Genomic DNA, 12,715 nt, shown 5'->3' with positions numbered 1-12,715 from the left:
AAGTGCACCCTTCCTACTAGGTACCCTGGACCATACCTGCCGTTACACCAGTAAAGGTACTGAAGCGAATCCCCTGTGTGCGTGTCCGTCATTCCCCCTGACCCGACCGGGCCACCTCTCACCTGCATCCCTTTCATCAACCCTGCCCCGAGGGCCCGCTCCGCCTGTGGGGAGCAGAAACATCCCAGCTGCCATCCCATCACCCCCGGAGGTCTGCAGCAGCGCCGGTACTCATTACCGGGAACCACAGGTGGCGTCACGAGACAAAAACTGTTAACAAACCCCCTTTTAAAGAGTGACCCCAGGGTACGGGCCCAGGAGCCGACAGCCGTGACATCCCATAGAAGGTCAAGGCCCGGGTACAGAGTCCCTTATATTCCCCCTGGGCGAGTCAGCTCTTCCTGGCGTCACGAACAGGATTTCGTGCCCGTTGCCACCGGGTACTGTGTGCCGTATTTGAACTGTGTTTTAACTGTGGTGAACATCGCCGCCATTACCGCGTCGCCGTGCGGAAAGAAGAGGGGCATAACCGCGGGAACCAGAGAGGTGTGACCGTTAGTAGCGCGCAAAGCTCAAGCCCCGCCTAGCACTCTGACGCAGCACCAGGAAGCGTCAGGTCCTGGAAGGAGACCGTGATCTGCGGAGCTGCGGCCTACCTGATAAAAGTAAAGAAGGTAGGCTACAGTTTACTAGGGGGGGCGCAACCATGGCCGACGACCAGCAAAACGCCAGAGCACTGGTTAATGCTCCCGATGCACAACCCGCGCCCGGCGCTGCTCAGGCCGGAGCGGCCGCCCCACTAGCAGGGGTCATGACTCCAGTGATACCCATGGCCCTGCTGTACGTCCCCAGAGCGAAATGGCTTCCTCAGTATGACGGCACACCAGACACCCTGTCTGGGTTCAAAAGGAAAATATGCGGTGTACTGGACATGTACTCAATGACTGGTAAGCAGAGAGCCGCTGTTGTGCTGGGACAATTGGCTGGTGCCGCAGAGCGGGAAATTGAAACCTGGCCAGCCGCAGACCAGGAATCAGTATCTATTATATTCAAGAGACTGCAAACTGTCTTTGAAAACCGCACTGAGACAGATCTTCGGATGAGGTTCTACCACTGTACCCAGAAACCTGAGGACAGCATCCGGGACTATTCCTGGCGTTTACAAGAGGCCCTGCGGGCCCTGAAACAGGTTAGTCCAGCCAGCATACATGATGAAGACAAAATGCTGATAGAACAATTCATCCGGGGGTTAAGGTCCCAGGAGGAGAGCAGAACTGTACGGTGGTGGGCCTTAGATCATCCAAGTGCCACCTTTGACGCCCTGAAGGACATGGCTATTAAGGGCCTTCAGCCCCTGGAAACATCAGATACTGCTATCCAGCGTTACCAGGGTGTGGCCACCCCAATGACCACGGCACTCACTGCCCCTTCATTAGCGGCTGAGGCAAAAGTGCAAGCAGCGTCCCCTATCGAGCTGGACAGTCTGCGCTCTGAAGTGCGTCAGCTAAGTAAAACCCTGGCCACTGTCCTGAGCGCCCTGCAGCTACACACGGAGCCCGAGCCGGAAGGAAGGATCCTACTCGCCGACAGTCTTGAGGATGTCCCCTGGATGAGAAGAGGGAGGACAGCGCCACCCCGTGGGAGGACCAAGGACCGACTTCGCCCTCCAGGTGAACTCATTTGCTACCGTTGCCACAAGGCAGGCCACACCACACGGATCTGTCCTTTAAATGGGCAAACCCTGGGGCCAAGGGCCGACACCCAGGAGTAGATCAACCAGGCCCATCGAGCTGGTACGACCGGTTTTTAGGAGGAAGACCTTTCCTGTCTATTATGCTGGACGGCATAGCAACACCTGCACTAGTGGACACCGGGTCACAGGTAACCATCATACCTGATGTCCTTTACAAAAGGTACTGGTCCATAGATGAACTCCACCCGCCAGCCCCAAACCTTTCTGTGTATGCCTCCAATGGCCTTCCTCTTAACCTAGTCGGGGTTAAGAATGTGACAGTGAAGGTGGGAAGAGTGGAACTAAAGGACCAAGGACTGATTGTAATAGAGTCTAACCCTGGTGATACAAACCCATATATGATACTTGGCACAAATATTGTTGGTAACTGTTTGGGAGAAGTGTTGTTTTTACTCCAACAGATTGCTGACACTGCCAAACCAGGGCAGAGGAAGGTACTCCAGAGAGGGATTTGAGCCCTCCTGTACCAGCAACAGGTAAAACTAACAGGTGATGAGATTGGTAATGTACGGGTGACAGACCCGATACCCATTGTGATTCACCCAATGAGTGAAATGCTGATTTGGTGTAGGGCAGCAATAGGTCTCAAGGGACAGAACTAACAGGCGGTAGTAGAGCCCATAAACTCACAGCACAGACCTACACTCCTAACTGCTAGAGGGGTAGTTGATGTGCGCAATGGGAGGGTACCCGTACGCCTCCTAAATTGTGGGGAGGAGGAAGTGAAATTGCCAAGATACGCCACTGTTGCCAGACTGTATACTGTGAATAATAATGCCATACACACCGTGGAATCTTTGACCCCACCAGATACAGTGGAGGACAATGACTCCGAAACCCAGCTGGAGGAATGGTGTCAACAGGTCCATGTTGGAACCGATGCCACTCCTGTCCATCAAAAACATGGTGTTTACAGAGTGGTTCAGGAATATGAACAGGTGTTTAGTAAACACCCACTTGATTTTGGAAGGGTCAAAGGAGTATAACACCACATACCCACAGGTAACCATCCACCCATTAAGGAGCGTTACAGACCCATACCACCAGCACATTACCAAAAAGCAAAAGAAATGTTGCATGACATGAAAAAGGCAGTGGTAGTAAGGGATAGCTGTAGCCCCTGGGCAGCTCCCCTGGTCCTGGTCAGAAAGAAGGACGGTAGCATGAGGATGTGTGTAGATTATAGACAAATTAATCGAATAACACATAAGGATGCATACCCTTCACCCCGTATAGAGGAATCCCTGGCTACACTGAAATCTGGCAATTATTTCTCTACATTGGATCTCACTAGCGGGTACTGGCAAGTCTCTGTTGCTGAGGAAGACCGGGAGAAGACAGCCTTCACCACCCCGATTGGATTATGCGAACTCAACAGCAAGCCGTTTGGACTCTGCAACGCACTCGGAACGTTCCAGAGGTTGATGGAGTGTTGCTTGGGACACCGGAACTTTGAGACAGTGCTGCTATACCTGGATGACGTTATCGTGTACTCGAGGACGTATGAAGACCATCTAAAGCACCTGGCGGAGGTATTTGAGGCATTGTCCTGGTATGGGATGAAACGAAAACCTTCCAAGTGCCACCTGCTTAAACGGAAGGTTCAGTACCTGGGACACATAGTCAGCTCAGAGGGGGTAGCACCAGACCAGGAGAAGGTCACTGCCATCCAGACGTGGCCTGAACCAAGGAAGGTCAAAGAAGTACGTCAATTTCTGGGACTGGTCGGGTACTACAGGAGGTTCATTAAGGACTACACCAAAAAGGCAGCACCTTTACAAGATCTCCTAGTAGGACAGTCCAAAAGAGGTAAAAGTCCCCCATTCCAGTGGGGCAAAGAACAGACTGAGTCCTTTGCATTGATGAAGGAAGCCCTAACCGGTGAGGAGATCCTGGCTTACCCCGACTACAGCCAACCTTTCCTGTTATATACAGATGCCAGCAACGAGGGACTGGGGAGCTGTGTTGTCCCAGAAGCAAAACGGCAGAGAAAAGGTAATTGCCTATGCCAGTAGGAAGCTTCGCCTACTGAGAGGAACCCGGAGAATTACAGTTCCTTTAAGCTGGAGTTCCTGGCCTTGGTCTGGGCTATCACTGAAAGATTCAAACATTACCTAGCCTCAACCGACAATAACCCATTGACACACCTGGAGATAGCCAGGTTGGGAGCCATGGAACAGCGTTGGGTGGCCAGATTGTCGAATTACCAGTTCACAATCAAGTAGCGGGCAGGTCACAAGAACACCAATGCTGATGCCCTGTCAAGGATGCCCCACCAGTTGGACACAGAGGATGAAGTGGATGACCTAGAAGAAATTGAATTACCTGCTTTCCACAGAAATGGAATGGTCCACGAGCAAAGCACCTCCAGAAGACGTCATGGTAAGACGCTAAACCCTTTACCTCATCACAGTTGGAAGGAGACCCAGGACAGTGACCCGGTTGTCAGCCTCATCAAAGGACTGATAACCCAAGAAGGTTCTCACCTGGAGAAGGATGCTCCTCCACAAGCCAAACATCTGTGGAATGAGAGAAGCCGGCTGTTCATCTACAGTTAAAAGCTGTGCAGGAGGTATGTCAACCCTAGAACCCATGAAATGGTGTGGCAGATTGTAGTACCCAGGACGAATATCCAGATGGTGCTAGAGGCCTACCATGACCAAGCAGGTCATTTTGGCTGGAAGAAGCTGGAAACCCTGCTGAAGGACCGGTTCTATTGGGTTGGAATGCAGAGTTCCATAGAAAGGTGGTGCCAGAATTGTGGGCCCTGTAGCCTCAGAAGGAAAGACTACGGGAGTCAAAAAGCACCCCTGCAGTCCATCAAAACAACCCAACCCCTGGAGATTGTCGCTCTGGATCACGTCAAACTGTCGCTCAGCAGGTCAGGCTATTCCTATGCCCTGACCATGGTGGATCACTATTCCTGGTTCCTGGTGGTGGCCCCGGTCAAGGATCTGACAGCAGAAACTGCAGCAAGAACGTTCCAAACCTACTTCTGCAGGCCCCATGGATACCCGGACAGGGTGCTAACAGATCAAGGCCCTGCCTTTGAAGCTGAGCTGTTTAAAGAATTCTGTCACCTGTACGGATGCAAGAAGATCCGGACTATGCAGTATTATCCTCAAACCAATGGTATGTGCGAGAAAATGAATAACATCGTCATTGACCTGTTAAAAACCCTACCTTTGGAGGAGAGGAACCAGTGGCCAGAAAAGCTACCTGACCTAGTGGACCTGTATAACCACATACCTGTGAGTTCTACTAATTGTACCCCAGCATACCTCATGAGAGCAAGACCTGGAAAATTGCCCATGGACTTGGAACTCGGTGTGGTCGAACCTGCTGCGGATATGTCCACTGAAGACTGGGACACAAATCGGCAAGAGCAGTACAGGAGAGTACAGGCCTGTGTTGAAGACAGCCTAAACAAAGTCAGGGAAAGACAGGAAGACCAGTATAACAAGCATGCACCAGCAGAACCCTTGGCACCCGGAGAAATAGTGCTAAAGCGGAAAAGAAGAGGTCACAAGCTCGATGACCAGTGGGAAAGAGAGCCCTATACCGTGTTAAATTCCAAATTTGACCACACCAAAACTTGCCTGATCAGCAAGGATAGAGGTAGGACAACCACAACAGTCTCAAGAGACCACTTGAAATTGTGCCCAGGTCTACTGAAGACGCAGGAGGAAGAAGTACCTCTTATAATACCAGAAAAACCCAAGGAAGATGTAGTTCATACAGTTCTAGGAGACTTCCCCGGAGACTGGCCTCAACTCGATGGAGCAGTTGTCATACCAGTGATACACTTCTGTCAGCCACCAGAAGAACCTCCACCACAAGAAGAGCCTGTGAGCACCCCAGAAGAGCCTGCTCAGGAACAGGAAGAGTCCCCAGTAAGAGGGTCGCCAGTTGAAGCAGAACCTGAGGGTCCAGTAAACAGTGCACTTGCCAGTCCTATAGAGTTGTTGAGGCAGTTCTATAACTTACCTGCACGTAGACCTGATAGGTTAGCGGATAGTGCATGCAGACACCAGTATCACCCCAGTGCTACGTAGATCCACACGCAGCACACAAGGCCAAATCCCTACCAGGTATAGGGAATAAGGTGCAAAATGCCTACTGTGTAAAATAGTTACCCGTAAGGGTACAAACAGTTATATGTGTGTGAACTAAAAATAATGTGTGCCTTTAGTTAGCCGTGAAGGTATAAAGACTTGTAGGTTATGGACGGTGAATAACCAAAGAACTTTCCATTGTAAATAGTTGCACTTATTAAAGTGCTCCCTATTAGTTTTATATCAAAAGACCACTAAACAAAAACCCGTTTGGCGTGGCCGAAGACGTGGTCCAACACCTGGATCACCAATGCCCTGTAGCCATGTCCAGGGCCTACGTTGAGGGTTTTCAGACGGGTCCCTCATGCTGCTCATGTTGCACCTTCACCAGTTATGGGACTCACCGTAACTTTAATATGTGCTATTGTTATCATAATTGTTGTTGTTACCTGTTTAAAATGTTTCAGTCCAGGAGTACCGAGTTGTACTAGTGGGGAATGTGGTACCCTGCTACCCCCAGGTACCACAGAACCCAAAAGGGTGCATGGACGGACTTTTCCACCAGAGGCCCTCACTACATAACAGACACCTCCGCCCTTCCACCTGATACCACCAGAGGGAGCACTGTTAGGGATATATACTGGAGGGTGGAGTTAGGTAGTCAGAGTGTCAGAGCACGTCTGCTGCTGTGTTGAGGGCCCCGAGTGTGGCCGAGGCAAGGAGACAGGAGTTAAGGGGACAGAGGAGCATCTGAAGCTCACCCCAGGACACAAGCCAGACACCGGGTCCGCGCCTACAGGGTCCTCTACACCCAGTAGGGACAACCGGCATACCAGGAGGATTCCAGATCCCTGGTCAACCTGAATCTACCATCATTTTACAGAACTAGGAACCACGAAGGCCCCAGCGTCCAGGGATAGTGATAGCCAAAGAAAAGTTCTACTACAAGCAGACAGGTGGGAGAGTGAAACAGCATAAAAGCTAGGCCTAGTTCCAGGCTGGCCAGAAGCTTTAGAGAAAGGAAGAAACGGACCAGGAGGCCTATTACCCGCTCACTGTGGAGAGTCCAGAAGTGCACCCTTCCTACTAGGTACCCTGGACCATACCTGCCGTTACACCAGTAAAGGTACTGAAGCTAATTCCCTGTGTGCGTGTCCGTCATTCCCCCTGACCCGACCGGGCCACCTCTCACCTGCATCCCTTTCATCAACCCTGCCCCGGGGGCCCGCTCCGCCTGTGGGGAGCAGAAACATCCCAGCTGCCATCCCATCACCCCCGGAGGTCTGCAGCAGCGCCGGTACTCATTACCGGGAACCACAGGTGGCGTCACGAGACAAAAACTGTTAACAAACCCCCTTTTAAAGAGTGACCCCAGGGTACGGGCCCGGGAGCCGACTGCCGTGACATCCCATAGAAGGTCAAGGCCCGGGTACCGAGTCCCCTATATTCCCCCTGGGCGAGTCAGCTCGAGTCCTTTAGTGGCGTAAGTGCAAGCCGGGCACATGTATTGGGTAAATGTGGAAAGCACTGTAGCTCCTATTATGTTATATATAAACACAAGAAGTCTGCCCATACCAACTGCATTCCCCACATTCATACAGACACAGCGTTCACACACCTGAAGTCAAATAACCTTCTTTCTGGATAAAGGAGACTCAATATAAGGGGGCTATGTAGCCATATTCAGTCCTATAAACAAGCATTGGCTATGGCAGTCTCGCCTGCAGAGACAGAGGTGGCGTCCACTGGATTTGAATGAGTAAGGTAAGCACACAATATTTTAAAGGTAATCTGTCAGTAAAATCAACCCTCCTGAGCCATCTATATGGGCATGTAGTTCATAGGAAGCTGAATAACATGATACCTTGATATCTGCAAACCGATGTCTTATTCCAGAGAAATCCATGGTTTTCTTATATGTAATTGAGCTGTTAAGATCTATGGGCCGGACATAGATCTCCCTGAGAATCTGCCTCCAGAGATTATTTTAAATCAGTGCTTCCCAAACTCCAATCCTCCCAGCCCCCAACATGTTTTCAGGATTTCCTAAGTATTGCACAGATGGCAAAAGTATCAGGAATCTCTCACCTGTGCAACACTATGGAAATGCTGAAAACATGACCTGTTGGGGGCCATGAGGACTGGAGTTTGGGACAGATTTTTTTTAAATGAAAAGGGGCTATTACTAGTATAAGACATGCAAAACCTAAGATAGAAACAAAATGAGCATATACCCTGCTGTAAGTAACAGTACATATAAATAACATAGGGTAATTAGTAAACATTGATCAAACAAACATAAAAGCTATCCCACTGCAACAAGGTGTACCCAAATCGGGAGGGTCCTACATATACTATCTCCAATATTAAAACCTTACCATGTGTCACAAACAAACTCAGTGTGAATAAGGGCAGAGCAGGGGCAAATGCCAACTGTGGACCCCCAGTCATGGGAAGCTATATAAACATAATGTCTGATCTGAGTACACCTTGTTATTTATATGCACTATTACTTTTTACTTACAGCAGGGTTTTTGCTCATTTTGTTTCTATCTTTGGTTTTGTCTGTTTAATGGCCAGTGTGTATATGCTCCTATACATTGCATGCAAACAACTTATACTCCTGCTCTTTGTTTTTTTTTTAGTGTGAGACATGTAGATCAAGAGAGCAGACTGTCAGTCATTACATGTCTGTAAAAAAAAAGTGGATTACTGGATTTCTCTGCAATAAGACATCAGATCACAGATATCACTTATTCAGCTTCCTATGACCTGCGTGGCCATATAGACGGCTTAGAAGGGTTTTTCCTACTGACAGATGTCCTTTAAGCTTGTTTATATCAGAATTTTGTAGTTTGCTACTTTATAAAGAAATAGTTTTTAAATAAAGCCAAAATACTCTTTAACTCCTTAATACCACAGCCAATTTCATTTTTTGTGCTTTCGATTTTCCTTGCCCTTCTTAGAAGAGCCACAACTTTATTTTTTTTATTTACCTAGCTGTATAAAAACTTGTTCTTCTTTTTTTGCAAAACGAGTTGTAGTTTTTAATAACACCATTCATTTTACCATATAATGTACTGGAGAATGGGGGGGGGGAGTGTACCAAGTGCGATAAAATCTGCAACTTTGCCACTGTTTTTTTTTTTTTTTGTTTTTTTTTTATAAAAAGCTTTAAAATAAAAATAAAGTAAGAAATATACTTATACAAACTTAAAAGGGTTTTCCAGGTTTGAGTGCAAAGTCTATTTGACTGCAGACTTCTGAATGGTGACAGTGTGGTATCCCGGTACCCGTTCCACTACTGCTAAATGAGACAGTGGTAGTACATTTGTTCCAGTGTGGGTACTGAGTTAGGTGATATAATACATTGCAATGTAAACTGTACTTTCCTGCCATCTACTGGCCAATGTGTGTATATGAAAGATAAGTGATTATTCTCCTCACAAGTGGTGGCCATAGCAATGGCTGGGAGGAGCCTCCCAGCTCAGGGCACACACTGACTGAGCACTGCTACAAACCAGTTGTGGGCAGTTCAAGCTGACTAAGGAAGAGATAGGAGAGACACTATGCTCTCCGAGAAGAGTTTTCAATGCCAGTCTACGCTGAGGGGACATTTTTCCTCACAATCTCCTTCACAAAAAGAGTGAAGTGTCTTCTAGTCAGGAGAGATAACCCTGCACATGGGCTCTCCTGCACACTGGTTATCCTGATCGCTTCTAGCCAGGACCAGATCCTCGTGGCTGCCACACTACCGACTTTGCTTAAACCTACCCCCTGCAAGAGGAAACGGTGGGATAAAAACTGTGGGTACATCCCCACTTTAGTGTGTTTCCACAGAGAGCCAATCTGTGAAGGTCCCTCCATCAGTGTAATATTTCCTGGACTGTGCATAGCATTTCCTCTACTCCAGCCGCCCTGGACACTAACAATGCTTGTCTCATGAGGAGAGAACCATTACTTTCATATGCACAATATACTGTGACCTTTGCCTTTTAGGCTGTGTGCCCACGATGCGTTTTTTAAGCGTTTCCGCAGCGGCAAAAACGATGCAGAAACGCTTAAAAAACGCTTGGTAGAAGGTCCGCAATGTTCCCCAATAATAATCCACATGTGCTCTGCACAGCTGCGGAGATTTCCGCTGCGGATTATCATTGCGGAAAAAAACACAGCACTAATTATTTTGTGGAAGTGCTGCGTTCTCGACGCCATTGACTTGCATTGAATTGCTAGGATTCCGCATCATTGTATATGTAGATGCGCATTCCATGCGTTCTAATGTGCGGATGGTACCCAGGTCTAGAGGACAGGAGACTCTCCTCCGGACCCAGGTACCATAGAACCTGTAAAAAAAAAAAAAAAAGAATAAAATAAAAAATAAATATATACTTACCTTCTGGCGGCCCGCGGTGCGCTCCTCCTCTCATGCAGGCAGATCGCGATGGACTGAAGGACCTGCGCTGACGTCATAGTCATGTGACGGGTCACGCGACACTGACGTCGGCAGGTCCTTCAGTGTACCGCTGCCGGCAAGGGAGAACGGAGGGAAGCAAGACACCGGGGGGCCATCAGAAGGTAAGTATATATTTATTTTTTTATTTTTAATCATTCTTTGGGGTCACAGTATATAAATCCATGCCTTTTGCATGGATTTATATAGTGTGACCAAGTTGTCAAGCACTTTCCAAGTGATGCTAAAATCGTTTGGAAAGCTCTTGACAACCCGCATGCGGAAATGCATGTGAAGAACGCGTCACTTCCGCTTGTCCCTGGCAGGAAAAATGCATGTACAATCCGCATGCGTTTTTTCTGCCAGGGGAGATGCAGAAACGCTCAGGAAAAATCCGGAGCATTTCTGCATTGTGGGCACATAGCCTTAGAGAGACTGTACCCCGTTACCTCTTTCAGTAAAATTGTTATGTTTACAAGTTCACCTGCGTGTTTGGCTGCTTGAGATTGCACAAACATCACGGGCACTCCAAAACCTGCACCTAGACGCCACCGCTACAGGAGTGCCCCCAGGGGGGGGGGGGGTCCTATACCATCCACAAGTGCCATCTCCCGCCTTTGAAATTGTTGTGGACACAAGGGAAGCGTTGAGGGATCCAGCGACCCACTCCAGATACCGTGACATTATCTGCTGCCAGTGAGACTACATACCCCAGCTGGCCCTTCTGCAACATCTGGCGCCTCCCAGTAGCCCACCACAACAGCATGAGGCTCTCACGGCTCAGAAGTCTGCAGTCTTTGCTCTCATACCAGGAAAATACCTTTTAATATTGTTACATCTGTAATAATCCACACTATCAAATTATCACATTATGCAGAAAAGGTGGTAACAAGAAAACTAAATTGCCAGAATATCTGTATTTTTGTTCTAACTTTCCAGAAAAGTATATAAAAAAAACTAGTCATGAAGTTTTATGTGCATGTGTAAATGCCCGGCATCTTTGAAAGCCTGAATCAGGTAAAAGATGCTGAACAGCCTGATCATGCGCACGGCAAGTCGCTTTCCCATATAAATTAATAGGATAATTCTTTTGATTATTATGTTAGTGGTTTTTGTTTTTTTAGGACACCAACAAAAAAAATGCAGAAAAAGAAGCAGTGTGAACATGCACTAACAGTCTGCAATACGCACGCAGTCAGGACTCTGCTGGCGCGGTCATCATGTGATCTCTCATGTGATTAGCATTTTGGCAGTCACATGATAGCTCTTTTCCTGCTTTTCTCAATGTTCCAAAATCCTAATCAAACAGTGTGAACACACCCTTTAAAAGATTGGGGGCAGGAGAAATCCTTCCCGCATGCCCCATAGAGGGGAAAGTTGAGTGACATGAGCACACAGCTCGTTTACACATGGAACCCCCTTATTTCCATAGTGCTCTCACAATACCTCGCTCTAGAATAGCAATGCCGTGCAGTCCCGTTACCGATCCGTGCAGCAGCGGCGGCGGCGGCGGCGCCGTTACAGGAGGAGACAGAGCAGTAATGACAGCCCTGCACCAGCCGGAAGCGGCATTTCCAGCACTCAGCGCGTACAGTTCCCCGCTCGTCCTGCCCGCCTCTGTGCGGCCAATCACAAGCCAGACTCTGCTATAGTGACCAATCACGTCTCAGCTTTCTTCCTTGAGTCACTGAGCGACGACAGCGGTGATTGGCGGAGCGTGCATTGTTTATGGCTACACAGCGGTTGTCACAGGCTTAGTGCAGAGCGGAGGGAGCTGCAGTTGGGAATGCCGTCACACACAGCTGGTAACTGTATGGGCTCTGAGTGCAGTCACACCACATGAAGAAACACTCGCTTGAGACAATCGCCTGAATCTTCCTAGTCACAAACTGCGTTTTCTATGCATTGACTTGAATGTATAACCTGATACTAAACAATATGAAAAGACCTTCAAAACACACACACTCTCTCTCTCTCAAGGTGACCCCCATATTGTTTTCCACTGTTTACTGCAACATGCAAAGGGTTCAACAAGTGCCACTCATGGCTTCTGTGTGCTCAGAGTGAAGAACAGACATTGTGTATCACCACCACCAACCCGAGCAGTAGCCTTCCCCACACTGTGAGAGGTCAGCTGTGTATCACCACCACAAGCCTGAGCAGTGGCCTTGCCCACACTGTCCAAGCTCAGCCATGTATCACTGCCACCTGTGAGGTGTCAGGCTGTTGCTGGATTCAAAATGGGTCCAGAACCTTCTGTGGTCTCCCATTCCAGTCCAGCCAGGGCTGATGCTGCACAGCATCATCATCAGCCCCAACGCTTAGCTGGTCCACGAGATGTACAGATTGTCTTTTGGGTATTTGTGCCTAGCAATGTTAAGCATAGGTTGCGGAGGGAGACAGGGCTGTTGGAGCCTAAGTCCAGGATTTGCCGCACTGAGCATGCCTGTGATCTGG

The 12,715-nt window shown here is 48.6% G+C and overlaps 1 protein-coding gene across 1 annotated transcript in view; it reads right to left on the bottom strand.

Moving 5' to 3' along the window:
• Positions 1-11,885, bottom strand: part of CNTLN (centlein) — a 503,552-nt gene extending 491,667 nt beyond the window's left edge. The window contains 1 exon segment of the mRNA XM_073665439.1: positions 11,705-11,885. The gene's annotated coding sequence lies outside the window, so the exon portion shown is untranslated.
• Positions 11,886-12,715: the final 830 nt, after the last annotated feature.

The sequence above is a fragment of the Phyllobates terribilis genome, unplaced genomic scaffold (assembly GCF_046119375.1).
Source record: "Phyllobates terribilis strain yellow unplaced genomic scaffold, ASM4611937v1 Scaffold_1__5_contigs__length_1240528914, whole genome shotgun sequence".
Classification (NCBI taxonomy): Eukaryota; Metazoa; Chordata; class Amphibia; order Anura; family Dendrobatidae; genus Phyllobates; species Phyllobates terribilis.
The sequence above is the reverse complement of the archived record's forward strand: the minus strand, read 5'-3'. Positions and strand labels throughout refer to the sequence as shown.